Source organism: Tachypleus tridentatus, chromosome 13 (genome assembly GCF_004210375.1).
Source record: "Tachypleus tridentatus isolate NWPU-2018 chromosome 13, ASM421037v1, whole genome shotgun sequence".
NCBI classification, from domain to species: domain Eukaryota; kingdom Metazoa; phylum Arthropoda; class Merostomata; order Xiphosura; family Limulidae; genus Tachypleus; species Tachypleus tridentatus.
Genome location: NC_134837.1, coordinates 190,725,626 through 190,747,204, shown reverse-complemented (window position 1 = coordinate 190,747,204; position 21,579 = coordinate 190,725,626). Strand labels below are relative to the sequence as shown.

The following is a 21,579-nucleotide window of genomic DNA, read 5'->3' as shown; positions in this document are numbered from 1 at the left end:
GTGAATTTTATTACTTTAAACAGAAAGAAAAAGGTTTTTTATTTTCAGAAACTTAGCAAATTAACTGAGAAATACATAAGATTCTGCTAAACTATACCTATAATAACATATAAATTACGGAAACACTCTCCATCTTGTCACGTTGAAAGCACCTGTCATAAAAAGCCTCCGTGACAATTACTTCTGTGAGAAGAGGTACTAGTCTCTTAAAATACCTGTGTATAACTCATTGAAAATACACATAATTTCTATCAAAATACTATAAATAAGCCACTTGAGGAAATTTCCCACCGCATTCGTCTGTAAAACCTGTCTCTTGAAGAACAACATTAAGTCATTAAATTTAGTGCCCCCTAGTGTATGTAGACTTAAACTCTAGAAACCGGGTTTCGATACCGTGGTGGACAGAGCACGGATAGCCTATTGTGTAGCTTTGTGCTACTCTTTAAAACAAACAAAATTGCATTAAGTTTAAATCACCTACTTAAAAACAAACACATAAAAATCTGAAAATACGAACAGGATATTGCCTGATAAAAACACCTCTGAATCAACGGTTGAATAATCTTACCATCATAGAATAGAAGAAAGTGTCCTACACAGTTTTAACTGGATAGGTGGTTAAGGCACTCGACTCGTAATCCGATGATCGCGCGTTCGAATCTCCGGCACACCAAACATATTGGCTCTTTCAACCGTGGGGGCGTTATAATGTGACGGTCAATCTCACTATTCCTTGGTAAAAGAGTAGCCCAAGAGTTTGTGGTGGGTGATGATGACTAGCTGTCTTCCCTCCAGTCTCACACTGCTAAATTAGGGGCGGCTAGCGCAGATAGCCCTCGTGTAGTTTTGCGCGAAATTCAAAACCAAACCAAACAAACATCACTATTTTCTAATAATGATCAGGATAAGCAATCTTATATAGTAAACGTTAAACTTAAGAGGACATGTGAAACATCGAAAGTAGTTTCCATATAAATTTGGTATTATTCCGTTATCGGGAATTTAAACTTTATTGCAAATTACGTTACGTAGCATTGTGCCAGTTTCACCGATTATTTGAAATGCATCCTCTTTAATCGAATCGATGAGATAATAACGAATATGCTCATCAAATCGATGAAAATTAAATTAAACTCTAAATATTTTGAAGGTTTAAAACATTAATTTCCGGTGGGGTGATACTTTTTTGCTAGGAGACGGAAATTTCTGTGACCTACACAACTCCTCTCGAAAAGTCAAACTTCGACAGTTTATTTATGACGAGTCTCACCCTCACCACTACCAAACAATTTCAAAACAGGACCTCATGCAGAGAGAAAAATTCATTTACAGAGTTATATTAAAGTTGTTAGAAATGACGCAATAAAAACCTTAAAATTCTTTAGGCACTCTCAAAATACTGTTAGTCAAAAATTACAAATGTCTCATTTCGCACAAAGCTACACGAGGACTATCTGCAAGTAGTAATTTAAGTAAGATTAGATGGATGGTAGCTAATCATCACCACCCACCGCCAACTCTTGGTCTACTCATTTACCAACACATAGTAGGATTGACCATTACATTATAACGCCCCACGGCTGAAAGGGTGTGCACATTTAGTGTGACGAGGATTTAAGCCCGCTGATTATGACTCGAGTGCCTTAACCACTTGGCCATGCCGGGTAATGAAATGATTTACATGTAAACGGTGGATAAATCAATTTATCATTGTCTTGTAGGAGGATATCAATTATAGAAATAATATTAATGAGTTTATTCATTCCAAAACATTCTAATTAAAATAAAGTGGGAAGATTATGTAAGTAAAAACATTAAAATAGAAAATAAACCAGAGGGCAAAACAAGACAAGATGGAACAATAACCAGAAATTTTTTAACGTTTTTTAACATTACGAACAATATTATAAATATTTATTTTGTTAAATCTTTTGACACTTACGGCCGAGTTAAGTAAATGAAGGAGAGAGGAACAGAAATGTGTTTCAGTTGGTTTTCTTTTTGTCTGCGTGGCTTCACCTTGATGCTGTTCATAAAGAACAGGAACTAGTTATCTCCGTAAGTCATGAAGGTTGAAGCACGTGCTCAGAAAGACGCACCTGCAACTGGACCTTAGAAGTTCTATATGGCGCAGTAAACAGTTCGTGCACTCGTAACTTACAGTGATGGAAGTCAAAGCTGCTTTCTGTCCTGTCTGTACAACAATATCCTTAAAGCATGTGTTCAAGTTCTTTTGTGCAAATACGAAATTATTAAATATAACTTTTGAAATGAAAAAGTTTCAATGTACAGGGTGTCCAAATATGAATAAAACAAAATTAAAGTTGAATAACTTTATTGTTATTGAAGATATTAAAAACTGAAGTAGTAGGCTTGTACGTTTTAATAATTAATGGATTTCTACATGTCTTCCATCATTTGCTATAACTTATCTAATTCTGCATTCAAGTCCTAAGAACATTTCCCAACACGACAGTATGTTTCAGTTCTTCAAAGTGTTTTGGTCTGTTATGGTATACTTTGTTTACAAACAGTTCCAAAGATAAACATCTAAAGAGGGTTATATTGGGCAAACGAATAGGCCATTTGATATGTCCTCCTATAAGAACCAAATGCTCTGGAAAAGTTTAGTTTAAAAACACTTTAACAATTGAAGCAAAACGAGATAGTGCTTCATCCTGTTGAAAGATAGTTCTTTGTAATAAGCCAGGTATTTCTTGGAGCTATGCAATAAAGAGTTCTTGCAGGGTATGTAGATACTAATTTCCAGTAATATTTCGTTCGTCAAAGAAGGAAGAACAAAACAAAACTTGCAAGCCTACTCTTCGTATTTATGTTCAATATTTGTTGTTATCTCAAACAACAATAAAGTAATTCAAGTTCATTGGTGGTATATTCATTTTCGGACACCCTGTATTACTGTCACTCTGACACGTGTAACATGGTGTAACTGTGTCTTGCTCGAATAATGTCACAAACATATACGTTATATCAACAAAACCATTGGTTCTGCTCAGTGGCACAGTGGTATGTTTGAGCACTTCCAACACTATTATCTGGATTTCGATACCAGTTGTGGACAGACCAAAGATAGGCTATTGTTTAACTAAACTAAAAACTAAACTAACGTGGCAGGGGTTCAGTTTAGAGAGAGAGAAATCCGAAGAGTTCTCTCTCCAACTGGGGTGTTCAGGAACTTTGTAGTTCCTCTTCGTCCCCTTTCGTGAATTGTTATTAGGATTAAGTGGTGGTTTTTTTATTATTATTATTATTTTAATAAATTAATTATCGTTATTATTCTTGACTTTTGGTCTTTTGGGTGGAGGCAAAGGTGGCAGTGGAAAGAAGGAAAGGTCGGGACCTGTCTCGAAAAGAAAAAGTTGGGTAGATGTGAACATGAATGTAATTCATTCAAGTTCAGATCAAATCAAACGGCCCGATTCTGGGTCTGGCAAAAAGGTTGCCTGGGCTGGGATCTAGAAATCCAATGCCTGAAGATTTTGATGTGGGGGGGGAAACGGGAGTACCCCGAGAAAACCCACTTTCACCCGACAGGCGCCGAAAGTTTTGCCTGTCGTGTGCCCTGTACCTGAAAAAAAAAGGAATTCATGTTAATAACATAGTTTTTATGTATTTAGACTCTTTGTTGAGTGTATTGTGATTCTTGAAATATGTTGTATGGTGATATGTATTTTGTTGGTGCACTTGATAATTTGTGTAGTGATGCCGTTAGTTTGTTTCTGTTTTCTGCTTTTCGATAATATTTCATAGAAAGTTCTGTTATTCTATCTCTTATAGTTGGTAAATTACTAATTTGGTGTAGATAATTTGTTGGTGTAAAGATGGTAAACTGAATGCGGATTTTAATATTTTGTTTTGTTGCACTTGGATTTTTTTGGAGTGTGTTGTTTGACATGTTGTATGTTACTTGACATCCGTACTCTATTAGTGGACGGATGTAAGCCTTGTATATTTGTATAATGGTGTTCGGTGCGCATTTTGATTGTTTACCAGTTATAGTCTTTAGATATGAAATCCTTTTTCTTATTGATGAGTGTATATTGTTTATGTGTTTTTCCATGTTAGTTTTGTGTCGAAAGTGACGCCAAGGAATGTGATGTTTTGCTCATGTTGATGGTTGTGTTTCCAAGTGATAGATTTATTTTTCTAGATTTTTCTTTGCTTCTTTAGTTTTCTATAGAAGGTGATTGCTTGTGTTTTTGTCGGATTTAACACGACCCTCCACTTGTTGCTCCATGTTGAGACGTTGTTTAGTGATTCTTGTACGCGAGACATGGCCATTACTGGGTTTCTGGAGGTGCTCCAGATTGCGATGTCATCTGCGTATTGTGAATTGTGTGTGTATGTTAGATTTGGAAAAGGTATGTCACTGACGAAAATTATGTAAAGAAGTGGAGAGAGGACTGATCCTTGGGGCACTCCTGCCGTTATATTAAACAATTTGGATATGGTTTTATTGACTTTTACTTGTGCTGTTCTATTGGTTAAAAAATTTGAAATCCATTTGACTATCGTAGGATTTATTTGTAGGTGGTTTAGTTTGTATATGATGGCATTGTGCCAAACGCTGTCGAATGCTTTTTTGACATCTAGGAATACCCCGATGGTTACTTGATTGTTGTTGTAAGCTTTGTATATTGATTCGGTGAGTCGTGTGAGGTGATCTGTTGGCTATTGTTTAACTTTATGCTTAACTTTTAAACAACAACAACCATTGATTCTCTCTCACACTGTTTTTTTTTTTTATTTTGCTGTGTCTTCTTTACAAAATATTTAAGTTTGTGACAGATTTCCTTCTTCCATACAAATATGACAATAAATTATTATTCATACTTTAAATATTCGTTATCGTTCTATTTTTAGATCATGCAACCCTTTACCGCCTCTTTTTGGGTCAAAACTAGTGTTCCGTCTGAGTTAAGCAGCCGCAAAACAATCAATCAAGTGCCGCGCACTTCATTATTCTAACCGCGCACATCTTCAGTATGAGTCTCAACACGTTGACGGCTTTAATGACCCTAGCAGGCGATAGGGTTAAAGCCCAAATAATCAACTGTAACATTGCAAAGTGCCTTAATGATACAATAGGGTCGATGGCCTAAAAATACCCCTTCCTAAAAACTAAAAAATAAAGTGGTTGAGCACATCCGCAGGTTGCATTGATACTGGTATACACGAAAAAATTAATTAATATTGATAAAACTCAGAAACCCTGAACTAGATTAACTATTACGTCATATATGTATTATGACCTGTAACCTTTTCCCATTTACTTTATTATTATTAATCTGTGCTATAAGACGACCGATATAATGCTTCTTAAAAAACAAACAGATGAAACAGTACGTATATAGATATAAATTTAGGTTGATACGTTGACACCTTGAGCCTGATTCAAGAAATAAAAATATCTAAGATTTATAAAAACTTGTTTGCCAGGTCGATCACCATAAGGAGCATGGATAGTTAATTATTACCAGATTTACTTACTAAATACAAGAGTCACAAAAATTTAACCAAATGCACTTTTATCGCAAATGTAGGATAAAACTTCAAAATTCGAAGACCATAAATTAAAATCTTAGAAAACACATGCTTCCCTCTACATGTTCTCTCTCACACACACACAAATTGGCAAATAACATAATGTTTAGGGACAATAAGGGACTTGTTGGTTCATCTCAGCTGTCCCATCCTCTAAGCCAAACTAAAACTATTGCAAAACATTAAAACCAGCCATTATCATTTATATACCTATCAAGCTTTCTTTTAAACTCATTAAAAATTTACTGCCTCTTCAACATTTGAAGACAACCAGTTCTATAGGCCAATCATGCTATTTGGGAAATAAAACTGTCTACCTTGCCTAAATCTATATTTGTGTCTCCTAGTTCTATAATTCTCGCTGTTAAGTACGAAAAACGTTGATGCAACAACAACATCAATTCCTTCTATAATCTTAAGGACTTCAATCAGATCTCCTCTAACTCTTCTTTTTTCAAGAGAAAACAATTTTAAGGAACTTAGTCTCTCCTCATATGGTAACCTTTCCGTCCCAGGTACCATTTTAGTAACCTTCCTCTGAGCCCTTTCCAACAATTCACAAGGTAAGGAGCTCAAGACTAAACACAATATTCCAAGTGTGGCCTAACCAGTAATTTGTACAATGAAATTATAGCCTGTTTAGACTGGTAAGCAACATTTATGTTTATACAACCTAAAATCCTATTTGCCCTACCGTTAGCAACAGCATACTGTTCATGATGACAAGAAACCCACTTGAAGTAAAAAACGTATTCTCTGGATGGCTGGTACGGGTATTAAAACTTTAATTAAAAATAGTGTACAGAACATTATTTAAAAATACAATATTACAACTGCCACGACTTCTATATCAGAGAAACAAGTAGAAAAATAGAAACCTGCTTCAAAGAACACAAAAACACCTTCGAACAGCCAATTAAATAAACAAACATAACCATAGAAAACACCCAGATACTAAGTAAGGAAACAAAGAAAAACAATCGCAAAATCAAAGAAGTCTTACTTATACAAAAACTCAAACCAAAATTGAACCAATATAAAGGAACACCTTTATACCTATAATAATGAATAACCTAACATATAATTGCAGCGCCCCCTACAATCCCGTACCCGTTTACTCTCTCGTCCCTAGGACATGTGCCCGACATCGCTCAGTTGCAAAATTTCTGTTTGTTAACCTGAAGATTATCAAAGAAGGTCAAAACGTTGCTCTGTGTTTTATCTTAATACCCATACCAGTAGCCTTGAGAACACACTGCTTCGATGGCTTAAGAGACTTATCAATTATTACACCAAGATCATTTTCTTTCATAACAATGTTAAGGTTATTCCCATCAAAATTATACTTATATTTCAACTTACGATAACCCGCATGCAGTATCTTGAATTTATCATAATTAAAATCAATCTCCCATTTATTTGCCCAACTCACTAAATCATCTAAATCCTTTTGTAATTCAACAACACCCAAGACCATTATATCATCAACAAATATAAGTAATTTATTGACTTTCCGTCATGTATATTATTAATGTAAATAAAAAAAGCGATGGCCCCAAGGTACATCATCTGCAACATTAATCCAGTTTGACTTAATTTGTAACAACTCTCTGTTTTTTTTTTTCATCAAGCCATTCTTCTATCTAATTAATTAATTTATCCCTAACACCTATAGAGATAAGTTTCTTTACAAATATTTTATGCGGCAATTTGTCAAATGCTTTCTAAAAGTCCAAATACGCCAAATCTACATCCTCACCCTCATTTAAATACACAGCAACATTTTCAATACATGTCAAAAGATTTGTAAGGCACGATTTTCCCTGAATGTTGACTGTCCGATAAAATACGAAACTTTGTTAATGACTTTGCAAACTTTTATGTCAAACTTTCCAAAACTTTTATTCCTCAACTGATGTAAGACTAATAGACCTACAGGACAACTTCTGTTACTTCCTTTAAAGATATAAGTGACATTAGCTTTTTTCCTATCTGTTGGTATTTTTTCACTCTTCAAGGACTTACCAAAAATTATGGTAAGTGGTCCACATATCCAATTCTCGATCTCCTTTAAAACACTCGGTAAAATATTATCAGGACCAGAAGTTTTATTGCCCATTAAACTTTTCAATTTTATTTTAACAAGTTTAGAATTTGTGCAATTGTCTTGCTCAACTTCGTTTTCATCTGATCAGTTGTTCACTTTTACTGAGTCTTAATTATTGAGAACGGAATAAAAAGCAAATTTTTATAACCCGTCATGACACGATCATCAGGCTCAAACCTTCCTTTGTCAGATATCAAGGGTCCTATCCCCATCCTAACGCTAATGTTTTATATTTTAAGCCAATTTTTTCATACAGTTTTTTTGGATGTCCTAGTTTCCTCTTTGACCAACTTTCTCGATTTTCTATAATACCAGTCAGTTTAAATTTATTAAAATTTGTTATTTTTCTTTCGAGCCCGGCATGACTAAGCGTGTTAAGGCGATCGACTCGTAATCGGAGGGTTGCGGGTTCGAATCACGCTCGCACCAAATATGCTTACCTTTTTAATTGTTGGGGCGTTATAATGTGATGGTCAATCCCACTATACGTTGGTAAAAGAGTAGCCCAAGAGTTGGCGGTGGGTGGTGATGACTAGCTGTCTACCCTCTAGTCTTACATTGCTAAATGAGGGACGGCTAGCGCAGATAGCCGTCGAGTAGTTTTGCGCGAAATTCAAAACAAACAGTTTTTATCTCTTGTACTCTTTGTCAGTCAATCCGGTTTTTTACTTGCAGTTACCCTTTCCTTTCTGTAAGGAATATACTTTTTAAAATATTGAACAATTATTCCATACATTTTTTTTTTCATTTGCTCAGTGTCTACAAAATACTCAACTGCCCAATTCACAACAAATACTTCTTTTCTTTAAATTTACATTTTTAAAATTTGGAGTTAAAATATCATTGTTCCTGATTTCCATAAGCAGCAAAACATCAAACCTGATACAACAATGATCGCTTAGTTTCCACCCTCTGAGCTATTTCTATATTAGAAGTCAACAATAAATATAAAATAGAATTATTTCCCTAACATTTGAAACCGATTATATGGATCTCGCGTTGGTACAGCGAGTCTATGGATTTACAACGATAAAATTAGGCGTTCAATTCCTCTCGGTGGACTCAGCCGATAGCCCAATGTGGCTTTGCGATAAAAAAGAGACACACAAGCGATTATGTGGTTGTATTTTAAACTAGAAGAAGAATAAACCCCTGGTGACCAATAAGTAAAGTAACTTAAGGATCCAGCCAATTGTGAGAGGTTTATCACACAAAAGTTAACGTAATACTTATGGAACGTTACGTATCAAAAGAACAACACGTACAGTCTGGCAGAAAGTGAAAGATTTAGTGCATTCTACCTGATTATTTTACAGATGAGCTTATTTTATCCCTAGGTGTGCTTTTTAACTCATCGGAAAATTTGCTTCAAAAGTTAAATAGCATTTGATTTTAATTTGGAAGGGCGCTAATAATATTCAATAACTCCTTGATATACATGTATATATATATATATATATATATATATATATATTAATTATAGTCCTCAAATATGTGAAGTATTTATAATCACTTTAAAAATAAGGCGTGAAAATGATATTTGAAACACAAAAACATTCCACTGTCCCTCCAGCAAAAACACACACATAAAAAAATTATTTGAAACTGCAAGAAACAGGTTTTAACAACGATTCACCGACCACACCACATGTCACCTCTAACATTTTTACAATGCTCTTGCAAATTCTACAGAATCCAACGGTGTTATTCAACTCCAAAACCGAAAAGAAACGGAAACGATCCTTTTTTGGTAGATAAAAAAATGATTTCTTAATTTTTGCCTCATGTTGTTGTGTTATTGAAATGGAATGTATACAGAGTTTCTCGTTAACCCACTAACGATCAGGAACTGTACGGACAACCAGCAGATCTACTGTTCAGATTGTACAAATCTCAGAGAAACGTCAGATTCAAAGCTTACTTGAAGTAAGAGCAAGGTAGCAAGATACTCGATGTGTTTGTTAGCAGTGTAGCAGATGTGAACGCGATTATGGCAGATACAGAAAAGGCAAGCCTTAAAGGAAACCAAGGAAGAATTTCCATTGGTGTTAATAAAGATGTCAAGCGGCCGAAGAAATCCTTAGTGTTGTGATGTAGGATAATGAAGCCTATGATGATGAAGAGAAGCCCTGAAAGGGTGGGGGGTAATGCAGAATAATTACTAAACAAGGCTGTTTTTTTCTGTGTAAGCTAAAGAGGTAAAACTTGAACTGCACGGTTACAAAAATGACGGTTACAGACTAGACAGTCACGACCAGAGTGATTAGAGTGGTTATCTTTTGACAATAAAAAACCACTACCATCACTATACTCATAGATAAAGACTTGTCAGATTATCCGTACAGTATCCTGTATTTTATTACAATTTTTCTGGATTTTTGGATCCCGTGATGATCCAATTCTGTTACCGGAAATTACGTAACAGGACTGATTTATTCAGAGCTTCGCCGTTACGAGGTTGCTAAACATTAAATGAGGTAAGTTTTGGCAGGATTTAGGTGACTAAGGGCTCAGTGCCAGAACATTTTGACGTAAAAGTATCTTATTGCTAGGACCTATTATGTTTCTGAAACAGCTTAAAGCTGGAACTTATATAGTGAAATTACCTAATTTTGAAAAAAAAATTGAATGTGATTTTCTACATTTTATTTTTAAGCTAAATACAAAAATACTAAAAAAGGCGCTTTAAGAGTTGGAATTAATTAATTAAAATACATTTTTTTTGCAAAGAAACTTAAAACATTTAGCACAATCTTTGTTTTTTTCTTACCCCTCGGTAGCACAGCGGTGCTTCTGCGGTTACTCACAACGCTAGAAACTGGATTTCGATATCTGTGGTGGTCAAAGCACGGATGTGTGTCATAAAATTTTAACGATAAAACGTTTTAAGTTCTGAGGATCTTAAAGGGTGATTGAGCTTACGTTTGGATTAATACGCAATTTGTGGATCCAGTTTGAAAGAAAATTAACTTTCATAAGATAAATGTTAGGAAATCTTATGATTTAAACTGAATGCTATTTCTATGGTAATAATTATGATTTATTTACCATTGTAGATAGATGTAAAGACACAATTTTTTACATGCTCATTTTAAAGAGAACTGAAGTATTCTTGTCGAGCTAAGACCAAAGTTGAGAAAATGCTGTTTCTATGGAAGTGGCTTAATTTATCGTCAAAAGACAAGAGTCTACACATTTTAATTGCTACAACTATCTATGTATGTAGTTGAGTTCAAAGCAGAACTTTTCCGCTTTTGTATTTAAAAACTCAGAAACAAAACCAAATAAAGAGGACTCGATAACGTTTCCCATAGAAAGGAGATGAAACAATACTCTATCGTATGAGTGCACAAATGGAGAACTGTATAAACACTTACGGTAGCACCCATGCATACATACATGCGTGATCCATTAAAAATTACATAAAAAGAGAGCTTGAAGTTGGATACAGACGGCGGATTCCCTCCGCTCTGCAGGTGGCACTTCCGCCACCAATCATGAAGGCAATATAATTTGTTTCTCTAGAGTGAGTTCTTTTAATTTATATTTTCAGCATTTGCTGCTGTTTATGAAATTTCCCTTTCTTTTTGTGCAAGTAAATATAATTGAAGATAAAGGTGACTGAATCACCGTGCAATTGCCATAAATAAAAAAAAAAAAAAATCACCGGACTTGGAACACCGCTATGAAACTCAAAAGTAAGTAAATACGAATGAAGGACAAGTCTTGGATTACTTCGTGTATATCGACTATTTAATATTTTCCTGAGACAATCATCACGCTATAAATGAAGTTTAGGTTTCACTCATATCATAATACGCCTAAGTAAATAGTGCAATGTTTCGTGACTTAAACATTTTTTATATCGAACGTGTATAATACGCATAGTCAGTGTTTAAGCCTGTAGAATGGAAGCGTGAGGTATTATTTAAGGGTAGACAAGCCGGTTTTCATTGACCGAATTTTTACCAGTAACAAATAAAAAAGTGTACCTTATTCTCTGAGAGAGAAAGACCTGATGGGAGTACAGAATCTGTGTCAAGTACTGAGTTCTACGTGGACGTAGTAGCCACGTTCACAACACACATAATAGTAGTGGTTTTAACCCAGTAATTGCAAGATCTCTATCCGCTATGTCGAAACTATCCATTAAATACAATGACGTAATAAAGATATATAGGTTTTGGGTTTGCATAAAATTTCGTTCAGTATTAAAACATGGAATACACTCAGTGCTTCAACACAGTTAAATTTCATATCGTAAAGAATCCTCCAAGGATTGTGACACTCTGATCTGTAAAATAAATTGACCTTCTTTTAAGAAAATGTTTAAAACCATTCAGATATTTAGATAAACAAGTTTGTTTCACAAACTAGTAATGGCTTGGCATGGCCAGGTGGGCTAAGGCGTTCGACTAGTAATCTGAGGGTCGCGGGTTCGAATCCCCGTCGCACCGAACATGCTCGCCCATTCAGCCGTGGGGCGTTAAAAAAGTTACGGTCAATCCCACTATTCGTTGATAAAAGATAGCCCAAGAGTTGGCGATTGGTGGTGATGACCAGCTGCCGGCCCGGCATGGCCTAGCGCGTAAGGCGTGCGACTCGTAATCCGAGGGTCGCGGGTTCGCGCCCGCGTCGCGCTAAACATGCTCGCCCTCCCAGCCGTGGGGGTGTATAATGTGACGGTCAATCCCACTATTCGTTGGTAAAAGAGTAGCCCAAGAGTTGGCGGTGGGTGGTGATGACTAGCTGCCTTCCCTCTAGTCTTACACTGCTAAATTAAGGACGGCTAGCACAGATAGCCCTCGAGTAGCTTTGTGCGAAATTCCCAAACAAACAAACAAAGACCAGCTGTCTTCCCTCTAAATTAGGGACAGCTAGCACAGATAGCTCTCGTATAGCTTTGCGCGAATTTCAAAAACAAAAGAACGAACACAAACTAGTGTTATAAAAAATTGATGCTTCTGTGATGTTCTTTTGCTAGTCATTTTTTCTTAGTCAACGCAGATTGAGATGAAATATGTTATTAGTCACGCACTAGTTAAATACAATTACAGCCAGAACTGAATTGCTCTGAGTCACGAACTTATGTACAGGTTTAGTCCTAAGAGATACGGAGTGGCTAAGGCACTCGACTCGTAATCCGAGGGTCGCGGGTTCAAATCTCTCTCCCACCAAACATACTCGCCCTTTCAGCCGCAAGGGCTTTATAAGTGACGGTCAATCCCACTATTCGTTTGTAAAAGAGTAGCCCAAGAGTTGATGGTGAGTGGTGATAACCAGCTGCCTTCCCTCTAGTCTTACACTGCTAAATTAGGGACGGCTAGCGCAGACAGCCCTCGTGTAGCTTAGTGCGAAATTCAGAACAAACCAATCCTTAGAGATACTAACAGTGTTAAATTTTATTCATGTCAACCATCATACAACTCTGAGATTTAACTCTTTTTACTGAGATGTTTGAAGATAATTCTTTCAGTACCGGAATTATTTTAATTCAAAATAAAAGAGAGAAAAACACAGAACTTTCGTATTTCAATACTTATTTGACTCAGAACTCATATACGTTACGAAATTTTGAGAGGAACACGCTTACTTTATGGTGTTACAAAATTGCATGTAACCATGGTAGTGAAAGAGTTAAGACTAGATAGCTTATTACACTTCACACTATATTGACATTTATTGATTTTAAAACCAATGTTGCCTTATGTGACCCATGGGTTAAATGAACAAGTCAGATACCCCATAATTCGGGCTTATTCATTACCTATTTAAAGCCTGTGACTAAGAGAGGGGCTAACCAATCAGAAGCACCCCAATTCTGCATGCTACTCACAACCAAATAGCTAAATTGACTCTCACACTGATAAGGCCCACATAACCATAAATGATCCTCACAGCTTGTCAGGCTAACCACGAAGCCACGTTAGGCTCACCAGTTACTCTTATCGATATTGAATTAACAATAGTTCCATCAGATGTTGTTTTCTACCTAATTTGGATAGATGGCGATGGGTGGTGATGATTAGCAAGCTGCCTTCCCTCTAGTCTTACACTGGTAAATTAGGAAAGGCTAGCGGAAATAGGCCTCGTGTAGCTTTGCGCGAAATTCAAAAAACAAACGAACAAAACAAACCAATACCAAGATCACAAACCTTACCATAGTTAGATACAATTATTGCATCTGTAGCTTTTAACGGCCACTACGAGTTGTTTAATGCAACGTTCTCTGTCCAACTTTTCTAAAGTAAAGTGCTCACTTTTGTGGATAATCTGAAAAGCACTTGGCAAAATAGAGCACACAAACAAAATGTTAAAGATAACTTGCCACGACTCGCTAAAAAACTAACAGCTGGAATAGTTTTAAACTGGTAAAACATGATCCAAGCAAAAACTAAGTCACTTAGTCTGTGACTTTTTGTGTGTCTTATTGATCCCAATCATTAAATAAAATTAATCAAAAATCAACAAATAATTGGTACATATTTTGTAAATAGATTAAATATAACCCGAAAAGTATGATGGGAGCATTTATTATCATATGATAAATTAACTTAGTTCAAGTAGTACCAGCAAAAGTCTTGTTAACTGTCGCCACAACCTTCACTACCTGAGGCACAGTATTCATATCATCATTCCTAGTAGTACAAGGTCCAGCATGGCCAGGTGGTTAAGGCACTCGACTCATAATCTGTGGGTCGCGGGTTCGAATTCCAATCACACCAAACATGCTTGCCCTTTCAACCGTGAGGACGTTATAATGTGACGGTCATGACTATTCGTTGGTAAAAGAGTAGCCCAAGAGTTGGCGGTGGGTGGTGATGACTAGCTGCCTTCCCTCTAGTCTTACACTGCTAAATTAAGGACGGCTAGCACAGATAGCCCTCGAGTAGCTTTGTGCGAAATTCCCAAACAAACAAACAAAGACCAGCTGTCTTCCCTCTAAATTAGGGACAGCTAGCACAGATAGCTCTCGTATAGCTTTGCGCGAATTTCAAAAACAAAAGAACGAACACAAACTAGTGTTATAAAAAATTGATGCTTCTGTGATGTTCTTTTGCTAGTCATTTTTTCTTAGTCAACGCAGATTGAGATGAAATATGTTATTAGTCACGCACTAGTTAAATACAATTACAGCCAGAACTGAATTGCTCTGAGTCACGAACTTATGTACAGGTTTAGTCCTAAGAGATACGGAGTGGCTAAGGCACTCGACTCGTAATCCGAGGGTCGCGGGTTCAAATCTCTCTCCCACCAAACATACTCGCCCTTTCAGCCGCAAGGGCTTTATAAGTGACGGTCAATCCCACTATTCGTTTGTAAAAGAGTAGCCCAAGAGTTGATGGTGAGTGGTGATAACCAGCTGCCTTCCCTCTAGTCTTACACTGCTAAATTAGGGACGGCTAGCGCAGACAGCCCTCGTGTAGCTTAGTGCGAAATTCAGAACAAACCAATCCTTAGAGATACTAACAGTGTTAAATTTTATTCATGTCAACCATCATACAACTCTGAGATTTAACTCTTTTTACTGAGATGTTTGAAGATAATTCTTTCAGTACCGGAATTATTTTAATTCAAAATAAAAGAGAGAAAAACACAGAACTTTCGTATTTCAATACTTATTTGACTCAGAACTCATATACGTTACGAAATTTTGAGAGGAACACGCTTACTTTATGGTGTTACAAAATTGCATGTAACAATGGTAGTGAAAGAGTTAAGACTAGATAGCTTATTACACTTCACACTATATTGACATTTATTGATTTTAAAACCAATGTTGCCTTATGTGACCCATGGGTTAAATGAACAAGTCAGATACCCCATAATTCGGGCTTATTCATTACCTATTTAAAGCCTGTGACTAAGAGAGGGGCTAACCAATCAGAAGCACCCCAATTCTGCATGCTACTCACAACCAAATAGCTAAATTGACTCTCACACTGATAAGGCCCACATAACCATAAATGATCCTCACAGCTTGTCAGGCTAACCACGAAGCCACGTTAGGCTCACCAGTTACTCTTATCGATATTGAATTAACAATAGTTCCATCAGATGTTGTTTTCTACCTAATTTGGATAGATGGCGATGGGTGGTGATGATTAGCAAGCTGCCTTCCCTCTAGTCTTACACTGGTAAATTAGGAAAGGCTAGCGGAAATAGGCCTCGTGTAGCTTTGCGCGAAATTCAAAAAACAAACGAACAAAACAAACCAATACCAAGATCACAAACCTTACCATAGTTAGATACAATTATTGCATCTGTAGCTTTTAACGGCCACTACGAGTTGTTTAATGCAACGTTCTCTGTCCAACTTTTCCAAAGTAAAGTGCTCACTTTTGTGGATAATCTGAAAAGCACTTGGCAAAATAGAGCACACAAACAAAATGTTAAAGATAACTTGCCACGACTCGCTAAAAAACTAACAGCTGGAATAGTTTTAAACTGGTAAAACATGATCCAAGCAAAAACTAAGTCACTTAGTCTGTGACTTTTTTGTGTGTCTTATTGATCCCAATCATTAAATAAAATTAATCAAAAATCAACAAATAATTGGTACATATTTTGTAAATAGATTAAATATAACCCGAAAAGTATGATGGGAGCATTTATTATCATATGATAAATTAACTTAGTTCAAGTAGTACCAGCAAAAGTCTTGTTAACTGTCGCCACAACCTTCACTACCTGAGGCACAGTATTCATATCATCATTCCTAGTAGTACAAGGTCCAGCATGGCCAGGTGGTTAAGGCACTCGACTCATAATCTGTGGGTCGCGGGTTCGAATTCCAATCACACCAAACATGCTTGCCCTTTCAACCGTGAGGACGTTATAATGTGACGGTCATGACTATTCGTTGGTAAAAGAGTAGCCCAAGAGTTGGCGGTGGGTGGTGATGACTAGCTGCCTTCCCTCTAGTCTTACACTGCTAAATTAAGGACGGCTAGCACAGATAGCCCTCGAGTAGCTTTGTGCGAAATTCCCAAACAAACAAACAAAGACCAGCTGTCTTCCCTCTAAATTAGGGACAGCTAGCACAGATAGCTCTCGTATAGCTTTGCGCGAATTTCAAAAACAAAAGAACGAACACAAACTAGTGTTATAAAAAATTGATGCTTCTGTGATGTTCTTTTGCTAGTCATTTTTTCTTAGTCAACGCAGATTGAGATGAAATATGTTATTAGTCACGCACTAGTTAAATACAATTACAGCCAGAACTGAATTGCTCTGAGTCACGAACTTATGTACAGGTTTAGTCCTAAGAGATACGGAGTGGCTAAGGCACTCGACTCGTAATCCGAGGGTCGCGGGTTCAAATCTCTCTCCCACCAAACATACTCGCCCTTTCAGCCGCAAGGGCTTTATAAGTGACGGTCAATCCCACTATTCGTTTGTAAAAGAGTAGCCCAAGAGTTGATGGTGAGTGGTGATAACCAGCTGCCTTCCCTCTAGTCTTACACTGCTAAATTAGGGACGGCTAGCGCAGACAGCCCTCGTGTAGCTTAGTGCGAAATTCAGAACAAACCAATCCTTAGAGATACTAACAGTGTTAAATTTTATTCATGTCAACCATCATACAACTCTGAGATTTAACTCTTTTTACTGAGATGTTTGAAGATAATTCTTTCAGTACCGGAATTATTTTAATTCAAAATAAAAGAGAGAAAAACACAGAACTTTCGTATTTCAATACTTATTTGACTCAGAACTCATATACGTTACGAAATTTTGAGAGGAACACGCTTACTTTATGGTGTTACAAAATTGCATGTAACAATGGTAGTGAAAGAGTTAAGACTAGATAGCTTATTACACTTCACACTATATTGACATTTATTGATTTTAAAACCAATGTTGCCTTATGTGACCCATGGGTTAAATGAACAAGTCAGATACCCCATAATTCGGGCTTATTCATTACCTATTTAAAGCCTGTGACTAAGAGAGGGGCTAACCAATCAGAAGCACCCCAATTCTGCATGCTACTCACAACCAAATAGCTAAATTGACTCTCACACTGATAAGGCCCACATAACCATAAATGATCCTCACAGCTTGTCAGGCTAACCACGAAGCCACGTTAGGCTCACCAGTTACTCTTATCGATATTGAATTAACAATAGTTCCATCAGATGTTGTTTTCTACCTAATTTGGATAGATGGCGATGGGTGGTGATGATTAGCAAGCTGCCTTCCCTCTAGTCTTACACTGATAAATTAGGAAAGGCTAGCGGAAATAGGCCTCGTGTAGCTTTGCGCGAAATTCAAAAAACAAACGAACAAAACAAACCAATACCAAGATCACAAACCTTACCATAGTTAGATACAATTATTGCATCTGTAGCTTTTAACGGCCACTACGAGTTGTTTAATGCAACGTTCTCTGTCCAACTTTTCCAAAGTAAAGTGCTCACTTTTGTGGATAATCTGAAAAGCACTTGGCAAAATAGAGCACACAAACAAAATGTTAAAGATAACTTGCCACGACTCGCTAAAAAACTAACAGCTGGAATAGTTTTAAACTGGTAAAACATGATCCAAGCAAAAACTAAGTCACTTAGTCTGTGACTTTTTGTGTGTCTTATTGATCCCAATCATTAAATAAAATTAATCAAAAATCAACAAATAATTGGTACATATTTTGTAAATAGATTAAATATAACCCGAAAAGTATGATGGGAGCATTTATTATCATATGATAAATTAACTTAGTTCAAGTAGTACCAGCAAAAGTCTTGTTAACTGTCGCCACAACCTTCACTACCTGAGGCACAGTATTCATATCATCATTCCTAGTAGTACAAGGTCCAGCATGGCCAGGTGGTTAAGGCACTCGACTCATAATCTGTGGGTCGCGGGTTCGAATTCCAATCACACCAAACATGCTTGCCCTTTCAACCGTGAGGACGTTATAATGTGACGGTCATGACTATTCGTTGGTAAAAGAGTAGCCCAAGAGTTGGCGGTGGGTAGTGATGATTAGCTACCTTCCCTCTAGTTTTAAACTGGTAAATTATGAACGGCTAGCGCAGGTAGCCCTTGTGTAGCTTTGCGCGAAATTCAAAACAAACCAAACCAATTAGTACAAGGTAATTTCGTTAGAGACATGAGGTATAGATCAGTACATATATCTATGGAAATGGCTTACCCCATACAGCCAGAGACACGATATATATATCGATGCGTACATCTGTGGAGACGGATTACCTCATACAGTCAAGAATAAAATGTGTTGGTCAATACGTATATCTGTGGAAATGGATTACCCAATACAGTCTGAGAAACGATTGTTTGTTTGTTTTGAATTTCGCGCAAAGCTACTCGAGGGCTATCTGCGCTAGCCATTCCTAATTTAGTAGTGTAAGTCTAGAGGGAAGGCAGCTAGTCATCACCACCCACCGCTAACTCTTGGGCTACTCTTTTACCAACGAATAGTGGAATTGACCGTCAAATTATCACGCCCCCACGGCTGAAAAAATGAGCATGTTTGATGGAACGGGGATGCGAACTCGCGACCCTCAGATTACGAGTCGCACGCCTTAACCCACCTGGCCATGCCGGGCATCTGAGAAACGAATTACATGTCATTATGCATATCTGTGGAGATGACTCACTCCGTACACTTAAAGAGAGAGATGACCTTCAGATTTGAACCTATATCTTTGGAGATATCCTCCTTCCCCACAGACAGAGACATGATTCCATCCACAGTTAGAATGTCATTTCAAAGCACTGCCGTTTTAACTACTATGTAGTTAAAGTATGTTCTCTACGCTGTGTTTCAATAATTGAATCCATTGCCTAATTTGAAGGTGAAAATATGGCGAGAATGAACTGACCATCATGTTCGCTAAATCTTAATTACATCAAACATATCTAGGACCACCTTCTTGAAATGATTTTACACCTAAATACATCAACATGGGAAATGGCGTGGCCAGAGAATGGAAAGACACTTCCACAGATCCAAATCAGAAACTTGAATAAACTAAATATTGCCACATTGTAAAGTTGTATTGGACGCACAATTTGTCCATACTCTTTAAATAGATGGTCAGTCATATTCTTAAAATGCTAATTTTTGAATAACTCTGAACAATGGTGTTACTGCAGACACTCCTAATATAGAGGGTATGGGGTGTATAATATACATATATAAATATCAAATACTGTGATACATAGATTATTTTGTCCAGAATATATATATGCGAGTGTTTGCAATTAGGGCTAATTGTACTATTCAATTTGTATAGGGTAATCCATCGTTTAGTCATCGCAGGTGCAAACCGTAGTGCCACTTACTAACAGCTTATCTGACGTATAAGTGAATTCTTGAGAGTCGACGTTGTAATGCCTTCAAGAGCATTTGAGCCTGAATGATACGTACAGCTCTTTCCGAGGAAAGATGGTGGTACTGTAAAACGGTAAAGAGTTGTAAGGGGCTACAATACATCTGTTTCCAATACGAGTATCCATAAAGGAGCAAATAATACAATAAAAAAAAGATATCACATAATATAAAGATGCAAAAATACAGTCTACACAGAATCTCACTATGCGCATGAGTGCTGAATATCATTGTGAAACGTCCATACAGGTCATACAGGGTCCTCCAATGAGTCATCAGGTATGTTTACAGATTTATAACCCCAAATCCCAGGTTGGGATTCTAGGTAATGAACAGAGCGTAGATAGCTTTGTGTAAAAAATATACAATATTAGAGTTTCATTCCCCATTTCACGGAGAACAGATATCCTATTGTGTAGCTTTGGGCTAAAACAAGACACCCACTCACTCCCCCACATACACACACACACGCACACTGGACATCTAAGAAAACTTATCATCCAAGTTACATGACTCACATTCAAACTACGCTCAACAAACATCTAAATACACCACGAGTGGTGCACAAGTCGTTTCCCAGAAAGAGTAATGGTAGAGTGACAAACTGTACAAACGTTTCATCAAAATATCTTGCTTGGGCAGATGGGAATGTTTTGTAATGTAAGAAAAAACATGAATCTACTCGAACCGATGTGATATGAAAGAGATGATTTGCACAAACCAGTAAGTGAAAAAGTCTTTTCAATATTCTGTAAAAAAATGTAAAAAAAAAATAATAAATAACGTTATATATATGTACAAGCAGTACCTTATAGCCAACTGGTTGGTTCTCTGTGGTTGGTGGTTTTATATCAGGAACGACGCGCCTCGCCACCGGGACTGCGCAATGACAAGAGTGCTAAAATAGAGTTTTGTAATCGGATGGAGGAACATCTCTGCTGGCCAAAGCCATTGTTAAACGCTTTTCAGTTTGCGATCATAACCACAATAACAAAAAATCCGTCATATTTTGGAGTTCACGTAGATTCTTTTTTTTTGATGGGAGCTTAAATTTTACGAAGTGCATAATAAAGCAAGGATTAACTTTAGGATAACACTGACAACAATTGTTAGATTCAAGTTATGCACTGCATGCTCAGCCTAGACGCTAAGAAGGGTTGGCTAGATCAAGATAAAGTGCTAAAGTCCAACTGGTATTTCTGCGAACCATGTACAGCGAAACCTAATCAACATCATTTATAAGGTACATGTAAAGTAGACTAGCTGCCTATCCACGAGTTTTTATACACTTGGTTGTCTGAAATGTGGATTTGGAAGTCGATGTTCACTTGCAATGAAAGGTTTCTTTCGGATATTATTACAAGGGCTATCTAGTCCACCAGTCCCTAACTTGAAACTGACAGAACACACTATTCATCAGCTTCTACCTTGGGTTACAATGAATGATCTATAGCTAGAACTGTGTGGCCGTCCCTTGAAAAAACTTGTTATGATGATAATTGTGAAATCGGGCGTGTAATCATGGTTACTGGATTGAGGGCGCAATCGG

At 36.9% G+C, this 21,579-nt stretch overlaps 1 protein-coding gene across 1 annotated transcript in view; it reads left to right on the top strand.

Moving 5' to 3' along the window:
* The first annotated feature begins 20,617 nt into the window (after nucleotides 1-20,617).
* The window catches only part of LOC143240918 (annexin A13-like), a 69,706-nt gene continuing 68,744 nt past the window's right edge, over nucleotides 20,618-21,579 (top strand). Inside the window, exon 1 of the mRNA XM_076484167.1 lies at nucleotides 20,618-20,753. The gene's annotated coding sequence lies outside the window, so the exon portion shown is untranslated. The remainder of the gene's footprint in view (nucleotides 20,754-21,579) is intronic.